We start from the raw sequence: 24,814 nt of genomic DNA on the forward strand, positions 1-24,814 counted from the left end.
CAGTGGACTTTCTTCAGGTACAGAAAGAGACTGGTCAAAGGCTGGAGTGGCCTGTTTGAGATTGTGGCCTCCTCTCCCCTAAGTGATTGTCTGGTTTTACCCACTGTGACCGACCCAGACCAGTGGGGTACAGGAGTCTGGTAGAAGGCAAATACACTGGATTAATAGTTTTCTGTTCCCTGAGTGACCAGAGCAGGGGCTGCCCTAGACCAATCAGGAACCTGCTAAAACCAATTAAGACAGGCAAGCTAATCAAGACACCTGGAGCCAATTAAGCACTTTCTAGAATCAATTATGGCAGGCACGCTAATCAGGACACGTGGTTTAAAAAGGACCTCCCATCAGTTAGTAGGGGACATGTGTAAGGACCTGGGAGTGAGAGGATGTGCTGCTGGGGGACTGAGGAGTACAAGTGTTATCAGAGGCCAGGAGGAAGGTCCTGTGGTGAGGATAAAGAAGGTGTTGGGAGGAGGCCATGGGGAAGTAGCCCAGGGAGTTGTAGCTGTCATGCAGCTATTCCAAGAGGCACTCTAGACAGCTGCAATCCACAGGGCCCTGGGCTGGAACCTGGAGTAGAGGGAGGGCCTGGGTTCCTCCCAACTCCTGATCAGACACAGGAGGAGTTGACCTGGACTATGGGTTCCACCAGAGGGGAGGTCTCTGGGCTGTTCCCCGACCTACATGATGGATCAGAAGACACTGTGCGGGTTGTTTTTCTCTTTTTCCCCATGCTGGCCAGTAATGAGGTTATCTGAGTGAACGGCAGATATGAGCCACAAAAGTGGCCAAACTGAGGGCTGCCATGAATCTCTGAGGTGAGAAAATAAGCCTGTGCCAATAAGCACAGGACCCACCACGGTAGAGGAAGAACTTTGTCATACCACATAGTTGTTATGGGAGCATTTAGTGCATTTATTTAAATGTCTTGTTGACCTGAATGGCAAAGATTCTCTGTCTGACCCTCGATTCATCTTGTTTGTAAACTTTGCTTACTTAATCTTGCAATACGTCTCTCCGAGGTCTTCAGTCAAATCAGGTATGAACTTGGAAGCATGTAACTTGGTCCTGTCTCATTCAGATTGGGTTATCCTTAATGAGTGTCAGTTTTGGAAATGTCACATTTAAATCAGCAATTTTGAGTATTCAGTGTTTGCATACAAGTCTGTGAATCCCTCTCCCCTCCAAAAATACCCAAAATCTCAATACATGAGATCACTTTTGAGGAAGCTGGCATGGTCTTAACTGAGTAAACAGGTCTTGAGATGATACCATCACCAGTTTTTGGAAAGTTCAATATAAAAATTGCTGATTAAAAAAAGAACCCTTGCAACAGTCACTCAATATTCTTTCATCAGCAAAATTAAAAATAAATACAACTTCATGTTCAGTTTCATCACCTCCAGTTCCTTCTTAGGAACAAGGCATTTACAGACCAGTCAGCTTAACTTCTGTACCTGGAAAGATAATGCAGCAAATAATTAAGCAATCAGTTTGCAAGCATCAATAAGATAAAGTGATAAGTAACAGTCAGCATGGATTTGTCAAGAACAAATCATGTCAATCCAACCTGATAGCTTTCTTTGACAGGGTAACAAGCCTTGTGGGTGGGGCAAGCATTAGAGGTGGTATATCTTGACTTTAGTAAAGCTTTTGATACTGTCTTGCATGACCTCATAAACAACCTAGGGAAATGCAACTTAGATGGAGCTACTATAAGGTGGGTGCATAACTGGTTGGAAAACCATTCCCAGAAAGTAGTTATTAGTGGTTCATAGTCATGCTGAAAGGGCATAACGAGTGGGGGCCCGCAGGTATCTGTTTTGGGTCCGGTTCTGTTCAATACCTTAATCAATTATGTAGATAATGGCATAGAGAGTACACTTATAAAGTCTGTGGACGATACCAAGCTGGGAGGGGTTGCAAGTGCTTTGGGGATAGGATTATAATTCAAAATGATCTGGACAAACTGGAGAAATGGTCTGAAGTAAATAGGATGAAATTCAATACGGACAAACGCAAAGTACTCCACTTAGGAAGGAACTATCAGTTGCATACATACAAAATGGGAAATGACTGCCTAGAAAGGAGTACTGCAGAAAGGGATCTGGGGGTCATAGTGGACCACAAGCTAAATATGAGTCAACAGTGTAACACTGTTGCAAAAAAAGCAAACATCATTCTGGGATATATTAGCAAGTGTGCTGTAAGCAAGACACGAGAAATAATCCTTCAGCTCTGCTCCGCACTGATTAGGCCTCAGCTGGAGTATTGTGTCCAGTTCTGGGTGCTGCATTCAGGAAAGATGGAGGCAAATTGGAGAAAGTCCAGAGAAGAGCAACAAAAATGATTCAAGGTCTAGAAAACATGACCTATGAGGGAAGATTGAAAAAATTGGGTTTGTTTAGTTTGGAAAAGAGAAGACCAAAAGGGGACATAAGTTTTCAAGTAAATAAAAGATTGTTACAAGGAGGAGGGAGAAAAATTGTTGTTCTTAACCTCTGAGGATAGGACAAGAAGCAATGGACTTAAATTGCAGCAAGGGAGGTTTAGGTTGGACATTAGGAAAAACTTCCTAACTATTAGGGTGGTTAAGCACTGGAATAAACTGCTTAGGGAGGATGTGGAATCTCCATCATTGGAGATTTTTAAGAGCAGGTTAAACAAACGCCTCTCAGGGATGGTCTAGATAATACTTAGTCCTGCCATGAGTGCTGGAGACTGGGCTAAATGACCTCTCAAGGTCCCTTTCAGTCCTATGATTCTATGATTTGCAGCAATGTTTGTTTTGGAATTGGGCTGTAAATCAAACAGCTTATCTTCTGCAATCTTCATCTTTGATAAAAGAAAGTTATTTTAAAGATCATCCTGATGAAATGCATTTCAGACTATTTGTATTTATTAAAAATTATTAAACTTTATATAGGACATGTATTTCTACATAAACAATTCCTTTCACTTATGTCTTAACTACTTAGAGAGCACATACACTTTCTGTGTGATGCCAAGGAAGATTTCATCTCTCTCCCCTACTTGCAACCATTAAAACAATTTCAGTCCTGTGGCCCAGAGGGACAGTGAGCCAGCTGATGATTCCCCTCTCTTACCCCTATTTGAAGGTCATAGTTAGGAAAACAAGAGTGCAGTTTGGAGCACTTCTGATCTGTGGTAATCTCCAGTTGCTCAAAAGGCCCTGGGAGGGAGGGGAGATGGGGCTATTGGCAGCTTACATTGTTTAGATTAGTCAAGTGGCTGCTCCAAACTATGCCAGGACCAAAGAGCCAGGAGCCACTTCCTGGAGTTCCTCCCCGCCCCCACCCTTCAGCAGTATACAATGTATATTGAGCCTAGCTGAGAATCTGGCCCAAAGTGTCTCATGGAAGTCATCCCACATTTATGATAAAGAGTTCAAATGGATTTCCATGTCCAATGCAAAGACATATAGCACTTCTCTTGTCATGTGTAGGGGATATACAGCTCATGAACATTTCTCACTGAGGAAATTTCAAATGCTTTTTACAGTCAAAATGGATGGGATCTAGGTCAATTTGTAATTTTTTCATAATTATGCTTTTTAATTTTACATATTTGCATTAATAGACTGTTGATTAGCACATTTTAGAAATTCAAATACATGACTATAACCTAATTAGAACTCTGGAAATGGATGTCCTTTTAATCTTCTTTAATTGGTCAGTGGTTGTAAAGTGCTTTGAACATACAATACAAGTATTAAGTATCATTGTTGTCATTCATCCATTAGGTTTAATTCTTTCTGCACCCAAAACCTAGCGTGTTGTCCTTCAATACATGTGGATCATAAAAACTGTTTATCCATATATGTTTTGTAAAATAAAAGTAAACATAAAAATAAAGGGATTGGGGGTTTTTCAAGCAAAATGGCTGTGATCAGAGGAAATTCCATTTTGCTGTGTGATGCCATGAATAAATTATAGACTGTGATTATCAGAACTGAGTACAAGTTAAATCTGACCTGTGCTCCTCACTATCTGGACATGTGATTAGATGGGGTTAGAGATTCATAATGGAATTATGATGTTTTTGCCAATGGAATTATGTTTCTGCTACACCGGAGGAGATGGTAAAAGTATTTTCCTAAAGACTTTTCACAAGTCAGCACCAATTTAGTTGGGAGAAATCCCTTTGAAGTCAGTGGTAATTTGACCATTGACTTCAATGAGTCAGGATTTCATTTAACTTTTGTGGAACAGACTATGAATATAACTATAAATAATGGCTATCTGATTTTTGTTATGATAATTGTAAGCTCTTAGCTTGTGCCTATGTTATTGTGACTCGTATTCCCATACCAGGGGACATAATTATTTTGATATGCACCCCAACAGTAGATGGATAATTGTCCCTGTCACTAGAGGGGGAGATACTTTACTACAACAAATGCAGAGCAGTGAATTAGTTTATGCAATTTGGACTCATGGAACTATGACCCTCTTTAATTACATGGAGGGAATGGAAATTGAATGTTTAACCTAACAAAAAAAAGTTTGAGAGGAGACTTGCTGATAGTGTATAGGTACCTTCATGGGAAGAAAATATAGATTACTAAAGGGCTCTTTAATCTAGCAGAGAACTGCATAATAGGAACCACTGGATGGGAGATGAAGCTAAACAAATTAAAATTAGAAATTAGACCCACATTTTTAACAGTGAGGGCAATTAACCACCAAACTAAACTTCCAAGAAAACTGGTAAATTTTCCATCTCTTGATGTCGTATCAAGACGGGATGCCTTTCTAGAAGGTATGATTTTGTGAAACACAAGTTAATGGGTTTAGTAGAGGGGTAAACTGAACAAAATATATTTTATATGGTAGAAGTTTTAGTGACCCATATGGTTTCTCTTTCTGTATCTAGATGATTTGGGAGCATGGATAAATGTAAATTAGTTAAATCTCATTTATTGATCCTATAGTAGCAGTGACCAGGACTGACTGCTTTTTTCACCTGTGTCTGGTCAAGAATTTGCAACTATTTCTTTCAGATACATACAGCTTGTGCTACCCTAATCTAGTCTTTTACCATAGATTAATGCAATGTGGATACAGCCATACTTAAATCCATTCAGAAGTTGGAGATAAATAGCCATATGCTGCACCGTTTGCTTGATAGTTTGATATTTTTTTTTTTTAAGCAATGCATCTTGCCAGGAGCACATGACATCAGGTCTCCATGATCTGCATAGCCTGCCAGTTGGTTTCTGGGAGAAGGTTTAAGTGTTGATTCCAGGAGTAGGCAAACTTTTTGGTCTGAGGGCCACATCTTGCTATGGAAATTGTATGGCAGATCATGAATGCTCACAAAATTAACAATTCATGTTCAAACAGGGACAACACAAATTTGTTTCAAAACAACACTATTAAAATGATTCTGTTGAACCGTGCACTCTTAGAAAATTACATTACTGAGCTATTTGTTGATTTTACCACACAATTTTGCTCTTACTGAACACAAATTGTATGTTAGCTAAAACTCTTCAGTGTACTGCACTATGTAAAAGTTCAATCTGTAATTAGCTTTGTTAAATCATCAGTGTTTCCCATTTGACCGTGGCAATAACCCAGAATATATTGAAACTATTTTAGCTTTAAAGCAAGCCATAATTAAGCAATGTTGTGGTTAATCAATTTAACTCTGAAGAAGAGATATTCAAATAAACTTTTAATCCGTCCCTCGAGCTCATTGCCCCACTCTGGCGCTTTGGCTGGGGAGTGGGGTCGGGGGCTTGCCCCATTCTGCCCGCCTGGCACTCCTGTTGGGGAGTAGGAGTGGGGCATGGGGACTTGCCGGAGTGGGGAAAACCCCTCACCCCACTCCCCAGCCGGAGCGGGGCAACTGAGCTCAAGGGCTGGATTAAAAACTGTGACAGGCTGGATGCAGCCCGTAGTTTGCCCACCCATTTTAGCCTATAAAGCCCTAAATGACTTGGAGTCTATGTGAGAGACAGCTTTTCACCTGTGCCATGTTGCTATTGTTATCAGTAGAGATATTTGAGTTGGTGCCACATAAGTTTATAAAAGAGGGGGTTACAATGTGAGGTCCCCATAACGTTGAAAATCATTTCCCTCAACCTTGGCTGAAATTGCCTGGATTTCTTGACTTTCAGGGCTTATGACAAAGCCTGCCTTTTTGGATAGTGTTCAGGGGGTTGAGGTCTGAGGGTGTGGAGCGTTTCAGTGAGTTTTGAGATTTCTGTTGGTGTTGGACACAATCAGATGGGGGTGTCTTTGTTTTTGTTTTCCTGACAGGGTGTTTTGATGTTGTGAGGGATTGGATGCAAGTCTGTAATTGGTTTTGGTGATGCTGCAGATGTGATAATGAAAAGTCAGGGTGCCTTAAGCCTTTAGATAAATATCTTTTTTATTTGTTTCCAATGAAATAAATAAATATAGAACACATATTTACATACATCTTTTTCCTTTCCTTCTTTATTTTCTGTCAAAGCCCAATATTATTGACACTCATTATCTTCTGACCATGTGACACAATCTAAAATGCCATGTCACGTTAGCCCTCTTTCCACAGGCAGTCAGCACACAGGAAATGGCACAAGATGGATGTAAATGTAAAGCACTGTCTCTGTCCACTGGCAAAGGATTTTTAATTTTATGCATCATCACTTTCAGCTTGCTGCAGAGATTCTGAGGAAAAAATGCATAACATTTTCCTGCATTCACATTAACACAGAGAGGTTAATTCACCTCAAACATAGCCTGTCATTGCCATAGTCTATATTTTCTTTCTTGTTCTATATCTCACCCTCCTAGATCACTGCCACAGGCTCCTAGTCTCATGTGTAGTTCAGCCTCAATGTCAAACATTCTCTGTCTATTTTAGATATCTATGGGCATCAATCACTGTAGCATCTAGGCAGCAAGATAATGAAAATAGAATAAAAAGAAAAGGAGTACCTGTGGCACCTTAGAGACTAACAAATTTATTTGAGCATAAGCTTTCGTGAGCTACAGCTCACTTCATCGGATGCATTTGGTGGAAAAAACAGAGGGAAGATTGATATACACACACAGAGAACATGAAACAATGGGTTTATCATACACAATGTAAGGAGAGTGATCACTTAAGATAAGCCATCACCAGCAGCAGTGGGGGGGAAAGGAGGAAAACCTTTCATGGTGACAAGCAAGGTAGGCTATTTCCAGCAGTTAACAAGAATATCTGAGGAACAGTGGGGGGTGGGGTGGGATGGGGGAGAAATAACATGGGGAAATAGTTTTACTTTGTGTAATGACTCATCCATTCCCAGTCTCTATTCAAGCCTAAGTTAATTGTATCCAGTTTGCAAATTAATTCCAATTCAGAAGTCTCTCGTTGGAGTCTGTTTTTGAAGCTTTTTTGCTGAAGGATAGCCACTCTTAGGTCTGTGATCGAGTGACCAGAGAGATTGAAGTGTTCTCCAACTGGTTTTTGAATGTTATAATTCTTGACGTCTGATTTGTGTCCATTCATTCTTTTACGTAGAGACGGTCCAGTTTGACCAATGTACATGGCAGAGGGGCATTGCTGGCACAGGATGGCATATATCACATTGGTAGATGCGCAGGTGAACGAGCCTCTGATAGTGTGGCTGATGTGATTAGGCCCTATGATGGTGTCCCCTGAATAGATATGTGGGCAGAGTTGGCAACGGGCTTTGTTGCAAGGATAGGTTCCTGGGTTAGTGGTTCTGTTGTGTGGTGTGTGGTTGCTGGTGAGTATTTGCTTCAGATTGGGGGGCTGTCTGTAAGCAAGGACTGGCCTGTCTCCCAAGATCTGTGAGGGTGATGGGTCGTCCTTCAGGATAGGTTGTAGATCCTTGATGATGCGTTGGAGAGGTTTTAGTTGGGGGCTGAAGGTGATGGCTAGTGGCGTTCTGTTATTTTCTTTGTTGGGCCTGTCCTGTAGTAGGTGACATCTGGGTACTCTTCTGGCTCTGTCAATCTGTTTCTTCACTTCAGCAGGTGGGTATTGTAGTTGTAGGAATGCATGATAGAGATCTTGTAGGTGTTTGTCTCTGTCTGAGGGGTTGGAGCAAATGCGGTTATATCGTAGAGCTTGGCTGTAGACAATGGATCGTGTGGTATGATCTGGATGAAAGCTAGAGGCATGTAGGTAGGAATAGCGGTCAGTAGGTTTCCAATATAGGGTGGTGTTTATGTGACCATCGCTTATTAGCACCGTAGTGTCCAGGAAGTGGATCTCTTGTGTGGACTGGTCCAGGCTGAGGTTGATGGTGGGATGAAAATTGTTGAAATCATAGTGGAATTCCTGAAGGGCTTCTTTTCCATGGGTCCAGATGATGAAGATGTCATCAATGTAGCGCAAGTAGAGTAGGGGCATTAGGAAACGAGAGCTGAGAAAGCGTCGTTCTAAGTCAGCCATAAAAATGTTGGCATACTGTGGGGCTATGCGGGTACCCATCGCAGTGCCGCTGATTTGAAGGTATACATTGTCCCCAAATGTGAAATAGTTGTGGGTGAGGACAAAGTCACAAAGTTCAGCCACCAGGTTAGCCGTGACATTATCGGGGATACTGTTCCTGGCGGCTTGTAGCCCATCTTTGTGTGGAATGTTGTTGTAGAGGGCTTCTACATCCATAGTGGCTAGGATGGTGTTTTTAGGAAGATCACCGATGGACTGTAGTTTCCTCAGGAAGTCAGTGGTGTCTCGAAGATAGCTGGGAGTGCTGGTAACGTAGGGCCTGAGGAGGGAGTCTACATAGCCAGACAATCCTGCTGTCAGGGTGCCAATGCCTGAGATGATGGGGCATCCAGGATTTCCAGGTTTATGGATCTTGGGTAGCAGATTGACCTGGGGTATTCTATCTGCTACCCAAGATCCATAAACCTGCTGAATTGGAATTAATTTGCAAACTGGATACAATTAACTTAGGCTTGAATAGAGACTGGAAATGGATGAGTCATTACACAAAGTTAAAACTATTTCCCCATGTTATTTCTCCCCCCCATCCCACCCCACCCCCCACTGTTCCTCAGATATTCTTGTTAACTGCTGGAAATAGCCTACCTTGCTTGTCACCATGAAAGGTTTTCCTCCTTTCCCCTCTCTGCTGCTGGTGATGGCTCATCTTAAGTGATCACTCTCCTTACATTGTGTATGATAAACCCATTGTTTCATGTTCTGTGTGTGTATATCAATCTTCCCTCTGTTTTTTCCACCAAATGCATCCGATGAAGTGAGCTGTAGCTCACGAAAGCTTATGCTCAAATAAATTTGTTAGTCTCTAAGGTGCCACAAGTACTCCTTTGCTTTTTGCGAATATAGACTAAAACAGCTGCTACGCTGAAACCTGAAAATAGAATGTAATTGTTACTATGGTAGGTACTTTTCTTACAGGCTGTTGCAGTCTTGGAGTATTAACAGAAGATAGAGACACATGATATTTCTGCTGCTAGCATAGTGTGTGTAATATTGCAGGGCTACTATCCAGCAAAAGAATAACTGATGCAGAGCAGCTTCGATCCTGAATGAATCGTAACCTGAGAAAATGGGTGATACTATTGAAGATTAATTTCAGTCTGTGTGATTGCTTCCTGGATCTGCAATCCCAGACTGATGTTGCACCAATTCTAACACATCAGACAACATGGAGAGTAGCAGTAGGATCTCTCATGTTCAGCCTAACAAGTGCTACCAGTGTTAGATGTCACATACTGGGAATGCTGCAAGTGTTAGACAGTAATTCTAGAGTCTATCTGACTGTATTTATATAGCCCCATCATCATTTTATGCTAGCACCTGCCAAATACTTAAAAATAGAAATAACAATAACAATCTTGCATCCTTCCCATCATGTATGAAGCTTGACTAGTTTATAGAGGGTGGAAGTAAGCTTGTGTGTGTGTGAGTGAATGGGGATGTAGTGTGTCTATGTGCATGTTTACAAGCGAGGAACTTAAAAAGGGAAGTTAAGTGGAAAAACGAGTTTTGCATTTAATTCTGAAAATGCTGAGGTCCATAGTCTGTTGGAAGAGTTAGTTCCAGAGGTGGAATCCAGCTGTCATGGGAGTTCTGACTCCCTTTATTGATCAGTTTCAGTTTTCCAGTGGAATGTAGTGGCTGTGTATAGCATGTTGAAGCAATGTCTCAGGTAGCTGGATCTAATCCCATGGAAAGCTTTGAATATTTGGACAGAGATTTGAACTGATTTCTGCATTCAACTGGAGGCAGTACAGAGTAGAGTACAGGACAGATGTGTTCTTGGCAACTTGTGTTGCTAAGTAGAACGAGAGAGATCAAGAGAACAGAAAACAGGAGAAATTAGAGACAAGGAGAGAGTGAGAGAGAGAGAGAGAAATCTACCCCACCAGAAACAGTGTTTGGTTTTTTTGGGGTTTTTTTTTCTGTCAGACAAGAAACACTGCCTCCAGAAAATCCAATTCAGATATTAGGACATGGCAGAAATCATAGGGGAGTGTGAACTAGCTCATGGGTAGTAACAAAAAATCGACGACATGACTCTTTCCCCCCCCACCCTTATTTGACCCCAGGTCAGGTTTTGGGGTTTTTGTCATTCCTGAGACACAGCCCACTCTGATGTATTTCTGAAATGTATCTGCTATTGAATGCTCAATCTTTCTTCCTCCTCAGAACAAATTGTTACAAAGCCAAGAGCACTTGTAGAGATAACAGGAATAAAGAACTTTGTTGCAGGTATTGCATGGAGACAGTGAGTGCTGCGGAACCAACTGTCCCTGCCTAGCTCAGACTAAACTAATATCTAAGTGATTTAATTAAACAGATAAATGAGAGAGAATACTTCACTTATTGATGAGAAGGAGGAGAATCTGTGTCAGTGGACTTTTCTCTCTCTAGCTCTCTCCACAGTCTGTGCAAAACCCACTGTAATTGATTCCATTCCCCCAATAAATCTGCTGAAGATTAGCTAGGAAAGTAAAAGAAAAACATCTGTTTAGTAGACATGCACAGCTGTATTTATGGCACTGCTGATCCATCTATGTTCAAATTGCATACTGCTGTTACTTTATTTGGTGTAAGCTGACAGAGGAGAAAATCCCTGTCACAACCAGGAAACAAAACAGCCTGTCCTTTCCCTCACATTTGTCTTTATCTCCCATCCTCTTCTTTTTATAATAGTTTCCCCCACTTGTCACTAAACCTTTTTTTTTTTTTTTTTTAAATGAAAAAGAGCTTGCTCAGCAGGGCATTTCTCAAACTCTCTCATTTCTGTTCAGGATAATAAAAGATGGTTCCTGATGCTGCAGAATGGGAAAATATAATGAATTCAGACTGTTAGAAAACATTACAGCCCTCATGAGCAATGGAGGCACCATATGGACAACATTATTTGACTAGCCACAATTATGGTCTTAAAAGAGAGTAGAGAGTTACGATAACGGAATTAATTTTTTTACCTAATCTAGTATATTTATAGATCAGATATTCATTATATGAAAAAATATTTGAACTTCTGAATGCTTATATTTATAGCAACTTTTTCAGGTAACCAGAAAAACAGCAGTGTACACATAACAATACTAGAATAAAATTCTTTGCTGTAGATTGATTCTGTACTCTGTGTATTAATCAACTACTCCTGAGGGAATTCTGCACCAAAACATTATAAATTCTATTCATAATATTTTAAAATTCTGCATATTTCATTTGTGAAAATAACATAAATATACAATATAATCGCACCATTTTCAATTATTTGCGGAGAATCATTTTGAAATAAAGTACCAAAATAATTGAAAATGGTGCGATTATATTGTTAATGTTACTGTGTTTTCACAAATAAAATCTGCAGAATTTTTAATTTTTTGGTACAGAATTCACCTCAAGAGTACCAGGGTTCTGGCACAATCTGGGTGTGGGCAACTTGGTGGGAAGGATCTGGATGCGCAGGGGCTCATTGGGGAGTTCTGGGTGCAGGAAGACTGGGATTCTGCAGGGGAGTCCAGGTGAAGGTGGTTGGGGCTCAGTGGGGTAGGGGTCTGGGTGTGCAGGGCTCCCAATGCAGGGGGTGGGGAGTTGCATGAAGGGAGTCAGTGGGGGGGGGTCTGGGTTCAGACTCCCCGTGGCTGAGGAGCGATGAGGCCAGGAAGTGGAGGGAGCTGATCCCCCTGTCCACCCAACCCCTGTGCATCTGGACCCCCCCCCCCTTTGCCCAGACTCTCCTGCCAAGCCTTACCCCTCCCTGCACCCACTCCACTTTTTCCAGAGGTGAAAGTAGAGTGGTCCGGTCCAGTGCAAGAGCCGGTATGCCATGCCAAACCAGACCAGCTTCCCCAGGCCAGCGATTTAAAGGGGGCTCCCTGCAGCAGCCGGAGCCCTGGGCCCTTTAAATTACTGCCCGAGCCCCTGGGTAGTGGCAGCAGGGCTCCGGTGGTGATTTAAAGGGCCAGGGGCTCCCAGCCACTGCAGCAGCCGGAGCCCTGGGCCCTTTAAATCATCCCTGAGACCTGGGGCTCCCAGCTGCCTCTGCAGCTGGCAGCTCTGGGGATGATTTAAAGGCCCCAGGGCTCCCAGCTGCTGCTACTGTAGCTGAAGCCCCAGGGCCTTTAAATCTTGATTTTTTTTAAAGGGCCTGGGAATTTAAAGGTCACTCCCTTCTGGTTGAGGCCACGCCCCTTGCTCAGGACTCCCGTGTAAATCCTTTAAATTACTTTCACCTCTGGCCTCATCCCCTGCACTCAGACACCTCGCCCCCCTCCAAGCTGCCCCTAGGCAGTGCAGAGATTCCTGAGGCAGGGGGAGGTTTCTTGGGGTTGATCTGACATAGCCCCAGCTGCTCCATACAGGGGAGGGGGAACTCCATCGTTGTCTTCCTTCTCCTCCCTCACCCACGTCCACCGCCAGGACTAACTTCCTTGGGTGGCCAGGGGATCCCCAGACCCTCCTTCCCTACCTCCGCCGTGGTGACTTCTCTCCCCAGCTGCTCTGGATGCCCAAACTGATGTGCCCGCACTGCCAGGGAGGAGTAAGTGAGCATTGGTGTAGCTTCTTTTTGCTTTTGGCCACAGAACCCATTTTTCTGTGGGAAACCAAAGAGAATCTGCGGGGGATGTATTTCCGTGCGCACACACAGTTGCACAGGATTCTCCCAGGAGTAAATCAACAAAAACATAACTAAAGGGCCACATTTTTAAAAATGAGCTCCACTTCTATATTTGCATTAAAAATATGCTCAAAGCCTGTATCTGTGTATAAACTGGTAATTGTGCACGTAACAGGGGTGTAAAATATATGGTCGGCAGGCTGTATTAGCCTACATGATGTATTTATGCAACCCCCAGGACACATTCAGACACCTAAGCTTTCACTATATATATAAAGTTAGCCCTCAAGCCTGTGGAGGAAGCCTTCCAAAGGAGACTAGTGTGTAACCAGTGCAGTGATGTGAGCCTGAAACAGTGGCTCAGAGATGAGAACTCCCCTGCCCCTATTAATCCAATTGGAGTGTCAACTCTGAGGCCCAATAATGACATTTAAGGGTCAACACTAACTATTTAATCATAGGTCATTTTAATGGATGGAATGTGGATTGGGTGGGAGTGAAGCTTACTAGGTGGAAATTTGGCCTTCCCCTCCCAATGAGCTTGACGCCTCTGGCATGTAACCACTACGGTGGGATGAAACTACTTTTTTTGGTTTGTATGCTTTCAGCAAACCAAACCCAGTGGGCTTAATTCTCTGGGATTGCATAGGAAACTGCAGGCAAAAGTCACAATGAGCTTTGCTAAATTTCTCAGGTTTCTTTTGCCAAATGTCACCAAAGCATGCCTTGGGCTCCACTTACCCATTATCTAGTGTAGTCTTCTGGGGGCAAGTTGAACATTTACCCCTCCTGCATGTCTTCAGGAGGCAGTCATCTGTGTACCCTCCTGGATCTTTACAGCTAGCTGGCACACTGTTTCCTGTTTCTCCTCCTTTGGAGATGCATTAATGTACTCCTGCCCCCCCTCCCCCCGACTTCCCTACTAAGGAGCTTTAGAAGCTAGATGGCCTATCCACGCTTTCCAACATTATGCAGCATTAGGAACCTAAAAGCTCCTCTTAGTCTCATTACATCACGGCACCAGCCCCTTTCTTCATGAGGTACTGTGCTATTGACAGATTTCTAGTATGGAGAGTCCCTCCTCTACTGTGATATATCTTGGGGTCTCTTAGCTGTAGTATGATATATATAGTTGCATACTACCACTGAGACAGTATATGGTCCCATCCATTTTAGTAGCAGCATTAGGAAAGTTTTGCACTTGCATACAAAATTTGGACAAGCAGATTTTGAGTTCAGCAGAAAATTTACCCTAAGGGTGTGACATAAAGGATGACAGAACAAAGGGTGACACATAAAAGCCTTAAAACACAACAGGTCTTGATAAGGAGTTAAGGAGCCCTCTGTTCTCTATGATTGCTGGAGTATGACTCTTGTTTTTGTTCTTTTCCACAGGCTCTTGCTGTTCTTATAGTGTCATTTTGTTCAAGATAATCTCCTTCTGTTTGTCCCGACCAGTCCCTGTATTTAATTCAGGGCCTGCACAGAATAATCTCACATTGCAGTTTGATCAAGGTAATAAACCTTTGCTTTCTCATATCTAAAACTCCATCTGGCTGTGGACATGTAGAAGAACTGTAAGAGCGTATAAACTTCTTGCTGATCAAAAATTGATAGAGGATTATAATTTTGAAATGAAGATCTCTTGCACCTAGTCAGGCATAACATAATTCAGCCTGAATCTTTTTAGATATTTTCAAATAAATTTAGATCAGCTTTTTTTACTTTGAGGGTGCAAAATAATTTAGAATTTTCTATTTTGAATGATCTATTGACTTCTTTCAATTAAAAATGGAGTTCAGTGAGTTCACTTCAAAATGTTGACAGGCATTTACTTAATAAATTTGGATTAATCCATAGTCATGTTTTAAACTACAAAAAGGCTAAATGGATATCATTGCTCCTTTCAGTGGGCATATTAGAAATAACTTTTTCATAAGGGTTTTGTCTACCTCCTATGAATTCACAATATGCTATTCATGTTATTAATAATATACAGTGTACACTGTGTAAACAATTAAGTCTTTCACAAATATATAGTGTATGCTGTGAATATATGGAGAATAATAAACAACTTTGCCAAATTTTAAGGAAATCTCTGAATCATGTTTGACTAAGCTTAGATTGCCCAAAACATAACAGCTCTTTATATCTTAGTTGTTTCATTTTCTAAATTCCAATAGCACTAGAATAAAATAGATAAGAATATAAAGTTCAGCCAAGGAATTCAGTACCAAACCTGAAATATCATTGTTTATCCCTTCCTCTGTGCCAAGGTGGTACAGGTATCACCAGACCAGGGTTTTCTCATGTTTAATATCACATGCGAGACCTTGGCACAGCATGGTGGGGAAAAATAATAGTGTTGCTTCTTTAACTGTAAATGTTCTTGATTTTGAGGGTCCAAGTCGAATCCATGACATCAATATACCATGCTTCTGGTGGCTTTGTTCGGGCATGCTAGTTGCAATTCTAATGATCCTAATACATCTGATTGAATTCTTGTAGGGATTTTGCTGAGGAAAAAACTGTTTATTTTATTCATATATGCATCAGCAATATAGTAAAATTAATTCCCCTTGTTGCTATGGAACACAAGTTTACTATCTAATCCCTCAAACTGAAACAATAGAGTAAGGTTAACATACTTACTTTTAAACAGATGCATTTGCATCTCATCTGTACGAGGCATACTGTGGAAAAATAATACTGCAGAGTATGGAGAATACTGGTTTAAATCAGGATTTGAAGATCTTTCTGACCTGTAAACTAACCAATATTCACATTCTAATATTAGAAGCTCCTACAGAACATGCAAACTTGCACCTTGGGCTTGTTTCCTAGGTGACCAAAGATTGGTTAGCTTGGTGATAGTAGTTCAATGTGAGGAATATGCCCTTTGAACACATCTTGATGATAATGATTCGTCAAAAAACACCTGCGCAGCAGTAGTTCACAGAACTGCTGAAAATCCCAAAGTAAAAATTATTTTATGCTAGATGACAATTAACTCTATGGTTTTGTTTTTCATAGGATCACAGAAGAGTAGGGCTACAAGGGACCTATGGAGGTCATCTAATCCAACCCCCTGCGCTAAGGCAGGACCAACTATCCCCTAAACCATTCCTGACGTGTGTTTGTCCCACCTGTTCTTAAAAACCTCCAGTGATGGAGATTCCACAATCTCCCTTGGAAACCTATTCTAGTGCTTAACTATCCATATAGTTGGAAAGTTTTTCCTAATGTCTAACCTAAATTTCCCTTGCTGCAGATATTTTATAACAGTCCTTAACATATTTGAAGACTGTTAGTATGTCTCCCTTTGGGTTTCTTTTTTCAAGACTCAGCATGCCCTCTTTTTTTTTTTTTTTTTTTTTTTTTTTTAAACTTTTCCTCCTAGGTGAGGTTTTCTAAACCTTTCATAATTTTTGTTGCTGTCCTCCAGGCTCTCTCCAGTTTGTTCACATCTTTCTTGTAGTGTGGTGCCTAAGACTGGGCACAGTGCTCCAGCTGAGGCCTCATCGATGCCAAGTACAGTGGGGCAATTGTCTCCTGTGCCTTACACATGACACTCCTGTTAATATACCTTGGAATGATATTAGCCTTTTTCACAACTGCATCACATTGTTGGCTCATATTCAATCTGTGATCCACTATAAACCCCCGATCCTTTTCAGCAGTATTTCCGCCTAGCTAGTTATTTCCTATTTTATTGTTATGCATTTGATGTTTCCTTCCTAGGTGCAGTACTTTGCATTTTTCTTTATTAAATTTCATCTTGTTGATTTCAAACCAAGTCTCCAATTTGTCCAGGTTGTTTTGAATTCTAATCGTGTCTTCCAAAGTGCCTGCAACCCCTTTCAGCATGGTGCCCGCTGCAAATTTTATAAGCATACTCTACCTTCCATTATCCAAGTCATTAATGAAAATATTGAATAGTTCCAGACCCAGGACGGACCCCTGCAGGACCCCACTAGATTTGTCTTCTCAGTTTGATAGTGAACCATTGATCATTATTCTTTGAGTACAGTCTTTCAACATGTTATGCACCCACCTTCTATTAATTTCATCTAGACCACATTTCCCTAGTTTCCTTATGAGAATATCACATGGGAGTGTGTCAAGAGCCTTACTAAAATCAGGATGTATCCTGTCCATGGCTTCCCCCCCTATTCTCTAGCCCAATAATGCTGTCAAAGAAAGAAAGTGGGATGGTTTGGCATGATTTGTTCTTGACAAATCCTTATTGGTTATTGCTTATTACCCTATTATCCAGTGGGTGCTTACAAATTGATTGTTTCATCATTTGTTTCAGTATCTTTCCAAGTCCTGAAGTTAGTTAGGCTGAATGGTCTATAATTTCCTGGGTCATCTTTGTTCCCCTTTTTAAAGACAGGTACCATGCTTACCCTTCTCTAATCCTCTGAGACCTCACCCATTCTCCATGAGTTCTTGAAGATAATTGCTAACAGTTCCAAGATTACTTAGACTAGTTCCTTGAGTAAGCATTTCATCAGGCCCTAATGCCTTGAATACATCTAAATTTATCTAAACATTATTTAATCTGCTCTTTCCCTGATCTATCTTGCGTTTCTTTACTCTTATTGTTAACATTGTGTTCCATATGTTCCCTAACTCATGTCTGTAGCAGGGGTGGTCAAAGTGCAGGCAATGGCCCAATCGCTGATTTTACATTATTCTGAAAGCACTGTGGTCTGGTGGATAGGGCACTAAGCTGAGAATCAGGAGATCTAAGTTCTCTAACCATCTCTGCCATTGACCTGCTGTGTGACCTTTGGGCAAGTCACTGCATCTCTATGTGGGTAATAGTGTTTATGCTCTTTTGTAAAGCACTTTAGGTCCTATAAATGAAAAGCATTACTTAACAGCAAAGTTGTCTATTAAGATCTTTTCTCAAGCTCACTGTGGTATTTGTGCACCTTCCAATGTAGCTCAAAGCCGATACTTAATAGAGCATTGCTGTTCACCATATACAGATAGTGGGTATTGCACCTGTATGGCCCTATCTTGATCTGGGCAAGGGCCATTCACCTTAAGATGGAAAAAACATGCTGGAACTTGGTGTCTCCACAGGACACAATTCCGTATGAAAGAGGAGAGCAGCTGCAATCTGTTCCAATGAATGCAAATTAGCTTCTACCCTGCAGCTTCTGGCTCTTTGGAAGAAGACTTCAGTTGGAAAGTTGGACTCCCTTGCCCTCTACCCTCTGCTGTCGAAGATTAGCAGAGTCACATCTTTCATTCCTATAGTCACATTAGTACTAAGAAGCCTCTAAAGTACTTCATTCTAGCAGATATGCATATCAGGACCCGAGTTTCTTTTATCTTCCCTTCAATTTCTGTTTCTATTTTGGACACTTTGGCTTGATGCAGCTTACATTCAGAAAACGACACCATCTGTCCCTCTCATCAGAACCAAATGCTTTTGTTGACATTGGCAATCAAGCTGCATTTGCAGAGCTGAGGCTCAGAACACTGTTACTGTAACTGTTACTGGCTTTAATGTATTTGCTAGGTCATTGCACATGCTTTGTTCTGAAGTGTTTTTCTGTTTTGCTCTCTTTAGCACATGTTTACGAGACAGTATTTAAAGTTTTTTAAGCAAATGAGAAAATGTCAAGTGCCCCTCCACAGCTGGGAACTGAAATAAAAAGTTTAGCTGTTCATGCACAGCAATTTATAGCACAATTTCAAGTCAATAGCTAAAATAATTTTAAATTGGCCTACTTGATCCAGTACAAAATGTATTTTTATTCCCTCGAGCCTTATAGTCACATTCTGCCACTGCATGTGGCCTGTGTACCTCAATTTCATGTAACTTCCTTAAATAAAGCTTTTCATTGCAAACTACTCAGGAGTGTACTCTGGAGACCTTTCCAGTTATCCAAAGGGTTGGGCACATCATAAAAATGTGGGCTCAGGAATTCAGTGGTATTTATTAAAGTCCAATATTGCAGCTTATGCACCAGATTTTGGATGCAGTAGCACCAGAATGGTCCCATGCACAAAAAAGAGCAGATTTGTTTTGTGTAAACCTCAAGAGAGCCATGATCTGACCAAAAGCTTATTTTATTGACCAAATCTCATAATGTCCAAAATTTTGAGGGCACAAATCAATGATGACCTTAGCTGGAATAATTTGTGCACTTAGTGCTTAAATAATTGTCTGATTACCTATGCTTTGTAAACCTGCTCTTTTCCACACCTCATAAAAGTTATTTAAACATGGCTCACAGTTCTATGTTGACAGTGAATGAAGGGCCTCATCTCTGGCTCACTGTTTTCTTCTTGTGAAGAAGACCTGTTATCTATCAATTTGGCCTTTGTGTATTATATGTTCTTTATACAGAATTCTTGGTGCATATTTGTGTGGATGGAAATAAGAACTTGTTTTTGTTGCACACAATTCATTAGGTAAAAAGTAGAGGATGCTTATTGGCCATATATGAAGTGATTGGTACTAAGAACTGCTGTATACTGCTCCCTTCCTCTACATCTCTAAAATTCTTTAGCTTGATACTTATGACTGACTCCACCAATTGACTCATTTTCCTTGAGCTTTCAACTCATGACTCAACCTATAATTTTTAGTTTAAAGTTCTATGTACTATTGCACTGGTCTAAGTTACTTTGAGTATCCAATTGTTGTCATTATCACTTACAGCTGTTTGGGAGTCATAGAGAATAATTGCTGTAAGTGACCAGTGATAGAGAATGTAAAAATACCACCATAGTTCATCTCAGTGAAAAGGGCTCTTTGCAGAGCAGCTTCATATGAGTTGGGGCCATTGGCATCTTTCCTCCCTGAACACGACTAACATAATGATCTACATCAGTTCAAACACCTCAGGGCCAGTCACAAATTCTGGACGTTACATCAGATGGGGCTTAATCACCGTGTCACATGTTACTCCACTTAATGCTGAATGGTGCTGCCTCCTGGCAGTTCTGGGGATTAGCTAAATCAGGCTGACACTGCTTCCAGTGGTTGCACCCCATCAGTTTCTCCTCTGCAGCCCCTCTCTTACTGTCAGGAACCACAGTTGTCCTCTTCATGACTCAGCCTTCTGGCTCAGTTACCAGTGTGGTTTCCCCGATGGGGGAGATCAAGGTTCCTGTTCTCCAGCAGTCTCTTGCTTCCCTGCCTCACAGTACTGTTCCCACAAGGGCTGGCAGGGGAACCCAGGACCACCTTCTACCCTGGGTTCCAGCTCAGGGACCCTCTACACAACAGACCAGGTACATTCCTTGCACCTTGCTGCCTTTCCCTGAGCTGCTTCCATATCTCCTGGCTCTCCCCACTTCTCTGGGATTGCCAGTAGCTTCGCTCCCTCCTTCCAGGGAATAAGTTTTTTGACAGCTCATCTCTGCAGGTCCACCTCCCTTCCCCCAGGGAGTCACTGCAGACTCGTTCCCTGCAGTCCCCTTTACTTCAAATTTCCTGTCTCTTTTTTTTTGTAGAAGCCCCCACTGTCTCTCTCACAGGTGAGCTTCTCTCAAATTAGCATTGTCCAACCTAAAGCTCACCCATTTGCAGCCTAAATAACTGATTTGGGATCACCTGGCCCAATTCAGCTCTTGCGGGGAGGGGCAGTATGGGGAGCACACCTCATCACACACTGCAATAGCTATTGTCTAATGTAAGTTGTGTTATAGGTTTTGGATGGTTGTATGCAGATTGAAAATAGGGTGACCAAATGGCAAATGTGAAATATCAGGATGGGGTAAAGGAGCCTATATAAGGAAAAAAAAACAAACGGGACTGTCCCTCTAAAATCGAGACATCTGGTCACCCTAATTGGAGACATGTTTGCTTTCTGACTCCAAATGTGTATTGCTCTGACTTTGGACTTTCTCCAGAAAACCTGTCTGGCTCCCCTGCTAACTTTAATTACTTGTGGTTTAGTTGTATGTAAGACGAATCCAATTAAACTAGCAAATGCCTTTGCATACCTTGCAGGCCTTACATATCTCTTACTTTAATTATTGTGCCAGCTACGTGATCTAGCCAATTATTCACTGTTGCCCTGGACCTACATATTCAAACAATAACAAACCAGTTTATGAAGTTGCTTTAATTTGTTCTCTGAAAAATGGTTTACATAAGATAAGTGCTATCAGGCAGATTTGTTTAGACATATAAAACAATATTCATATTTGTATGAATCAAATAGAATCTTTAAAGAACTGTACTATAGAGACTATAATAAGCAATAGATTATATTTACCAATAAATGCTACCAATTTAAATCAGGATCCCATTATTTTCAGTGTCTCCGGGTGACCTCTGACTTGATAAACAATATGTTCTAATGAGATACATGCATTCATGTACTTGGGCTTGATCCAAAGTTCATTCACATCAATGGAAAGGTTCCTATTGGCTATAAACAAGTTTGGATTAGGTTTTAATCCATTCTGACATTGAAGGTACAGATTCCTAAGTCCAATATTGCGTCATACATGTTTTTTCTGTTGACAATGCTATCCCCATAAGTTTTCTTAATGTCCACTTAATATACCTTCCTCTGGGCTATAGGCTGGTTAATCAAACGCATGCAGCTAATCTTGCATGTACTCAATATTTTCTGACCAAAGTTTACACTTTTCCGCATATTTCCAAACCATGGTCTTGATTCAGCAGAGCACTTAAGCCTGTGTTTAAATCCAATTAGCAAAGTACTTAAGAGCTTTCCTGAATAGGAATGGATTTAAGTACATGCTTGGAGTTAATCATATGCTAAAATGGTTTGCTGAATTGCAACCCATATATACAAATTCCCCATCCTCTGTTTTATAATGTTTAAATGCCCATTCCTTTTAATGTACAGTGTGAATAAAATACTCATTTTATTGTAATGCCAAAAAGAGGGAATCATTTGAACTTTTATAAGTGGTACTAAACAAACCAGTTAAATCTGTCTGCAATTGCTAGAGTTGTCTATGTGCAATCAAAACTGAATAACACCTATTTTGTTTGATTGGTTCATTTCTTACCATTAAAACTAATAGTTTATTTTCAGCCAAGTTGACAAAATTTCAGGAAGGTAAATATTATATTAGAAAATAAATGAGTCAAGTGCTCTAATATTCAAAACAACAATCAGTCTTCATCCAACTAGTAAAAACTGGGATGGCATAATCCGTGATTATATCAACCCACATAAGACCCATGTTCTATGAAGGAGTGCTAGAATATGAACAGAATGCTTTACATTTCACTCTTTTTGCTTTTGTTTTAATAGTTAAGTATTTTAACAACAAGCCCGTTTCCCAGTTCAATTTGTGGACCCAGTCTTCATTGGATCTTCCCACAAATCATATGGATTTTCAGGATGGGACTACTGGAACATAGTTAAGGAAAGTGTCATTCAAATTAGAAAATCATACAAAATCCTGATGGAAATAATGCTAGATTTACAGCACTCACTGATTTTGTCAGTGAAGAACCTTAGAACAAAAACATACAGTACATCTCCCATTAGATCCTTCAAGTAGGCTTAATTCAATAGGAGTGAGAGGTTGGAGGGGAAATGGTGCAATTACAACCATTGCAAATTTAAAGAATCATTCACTTATAAATAAAAGAGTTCTGTATTTCAATGGTTAAATGATGACACCCACTGTTAATTACAATATATGGCCATCTGAATTTAACACCTTATTATCATCATCATCATCATCATGTTCCTATTATGCCTCTGGAATTTAGGGCAGTGACGAAGCTCCTCCACTCCTGTCTGTTTCTGGCAAGACTTTCAATGGTTCTCTAACTGTGTCCCAGGTTTTTCAGCTCAGCTTCCACAGCTCTTTGCCAAGTTGTTTTCGGGCGGCCTCATTTTCACTTGCCTTCAGGTGTCCATTTTATTGCTACTCTGGTGACTGAATCAGTTTTTCCATCCAAAGCACGTGACTGATACATCTCCAACACATCCTGGCAATGTTGGTGCTCAGATCCTCTTGGCTGCAGTGTCCACAGATCTTGGTTTGAGATTGTTCTGGGCCAAAAGATATGGAAGACTTTTCTGAGGTGGGTTGTATGGAATGAAGACAGTTTGCACATGTCAGACTTTCTCATTCCCCAGTATTCTGCACTATAAAGTAATGTTGAAAGTAGGCAGCTCTGATAAATCTTGAGTTTGGTTTTTGGTTTTGTATTTTGATGATTTCCAGACTGTATTAAAGCTCCTGAAGATGTTCCTGGCTTTATTGATTTTCGTCTGGATGTCCTGGCTTGTTCCACTGTCCTGGCTGATGGTGCTGCCCAAGTATGTGAATATGTTCTCACCAATGTAGAAACAATCTTCTATCTGTACTGGTGAGGCAATATTAAAGGTCATGATATCTGTCTTATTGCGGTTGATTTTCAATCCAATTTGCTGGCTGAATGCGTTGAGTCAAGTTGTTTTTTCTTGTATATGGTGTGATGATGAAGTGATGAAGAAGTAGAGGACAAATTCTACCTTACACTACAGGCGAATTAGAGAAAATACCACACCATGATCTAACTATCGTCATAGGAGACCTGATTGCCAAGGTCGATAAGGACACCACAAACAATGACAGAGCAATGGGAAAACATGGGTGTGGCACCATGAATGAAAACAGAGAAAGGCTTGTTGATTTTCTGTAATATGAATGACCTAGTCATGGTCAGAACCCTATTTGAACATTGTGAAATTCACAAGCTGACATGGTGTTCTCCAAATGGCAGAGATAAGAACCAGATTGACCATATCATGATCAATGGTGATGCTCACTGACAGGTGTGAAAGTGAGAAGGGGTGCAGATGTTGGCAGCAACCATCACCTTGTGACAGCCTCCATCAAGCTAAAACTGAGAAGTGTGGATCCACCAAACAAGGGACATAGACATTATGATATTGACAAGCTAGAGTCCCTTGAAGTACAGAAATTAACACTTTATGCCAAACCCCAAAATTGTCTATACTTTCACAAAGTGCATAAAGCCCAACCCTGGGTTTGGGCAGAATGGGAATCTTTTTAAATACACCAAGGAGTGCAGAGTCAATTGTGGGTTTGTTTGTTTGTTTGTTTTTTTTAAGTTAACATGTTTAATTAGCCAATGTCTTAAATGAACATCTATCTGGCTGTATTTTTGAGTGTGTGTGAGGCAATTATTTATGATTAATTTTACAGTACCCAAAAATGCACTAGATAGTTAAAAGAACAAATGAAAAGGGGTACACATTTCAAAAGTGGCTAAGTGACATAGGAGCCAGAGTTGTGTTTTAAGAGATTTAGGCACTTTGGTCCAGATCTTCAAAGGTATTTAGATGCCTAATCCCCATTGATTTCAGTTTGAGTTAGATGTCTAAATCAATGACACTTAAGCTCTTCAGTGCCTAAGTCACTTTTGAAATTGGCATATAGGCTCCTAAATCACTTAAGCACTTTTGAAAATTGTATCCAAGGTCCTTTCTCCAAAGATCATAAAATCATAGACTCATAGGTCTGGAAGGGACCTTGACAGGCCTTTTAGTCCAGTCTCCTGCACTCAAGGCAGGACTAAGTATTATCTAGACAGGGGTGGGCAAACTTTTTGGCCCAAAAGCCACATTGGGGTTGCAAAACTGTATGGAGGGCCGGGTAGGGAAGGCTGTGCCTCCCAAACAGCCTGGCCCCTCCCCCTATCTGATCCCTCCCACTTCCCGCCCCCTCAGAACCGCTAACCCATCCAACCCCCCCCCCTGCTCC

The 24,814-nt window shown here is 41.0% G+C and overlaps 1 long non-coding RNA gene across 1 annotated transcript; it reads left to right on the forward strand.

Moving 5' to 3' along the window:
* Positions 1–393: 393 nt before the first annotated feature.
* LOC119853753 lies at positions 394–19,628 on the forward strand. Its single transcript, XR_005292203.2, has 3 exons — positions 394–444; positions 14,471–14,590; positions 18,170–19,628. It is a non-coding gene; the product is annotated as an uncharacterized LOC119853753 (long non-coding RNA).
* Positions 19,629–24,814: the final 5,186 nt, after the last annotated feature.

Source organism: Dermochelys coriacea, chromosome 3 (genome assembly GCF_009764565.3).
Source record: "Dermochelys coriacea isolate rDerCor1 chromosome 3, rDerCor1.pri.v4, whole genome shotgun sequence".
NCBI classification, from domain to species: domain Eukaryota; kingdom Metazoa; phylum Chordata; order Testudines; family Dermochelyidae; genus Dermochelys; species Dermochelys coriacea.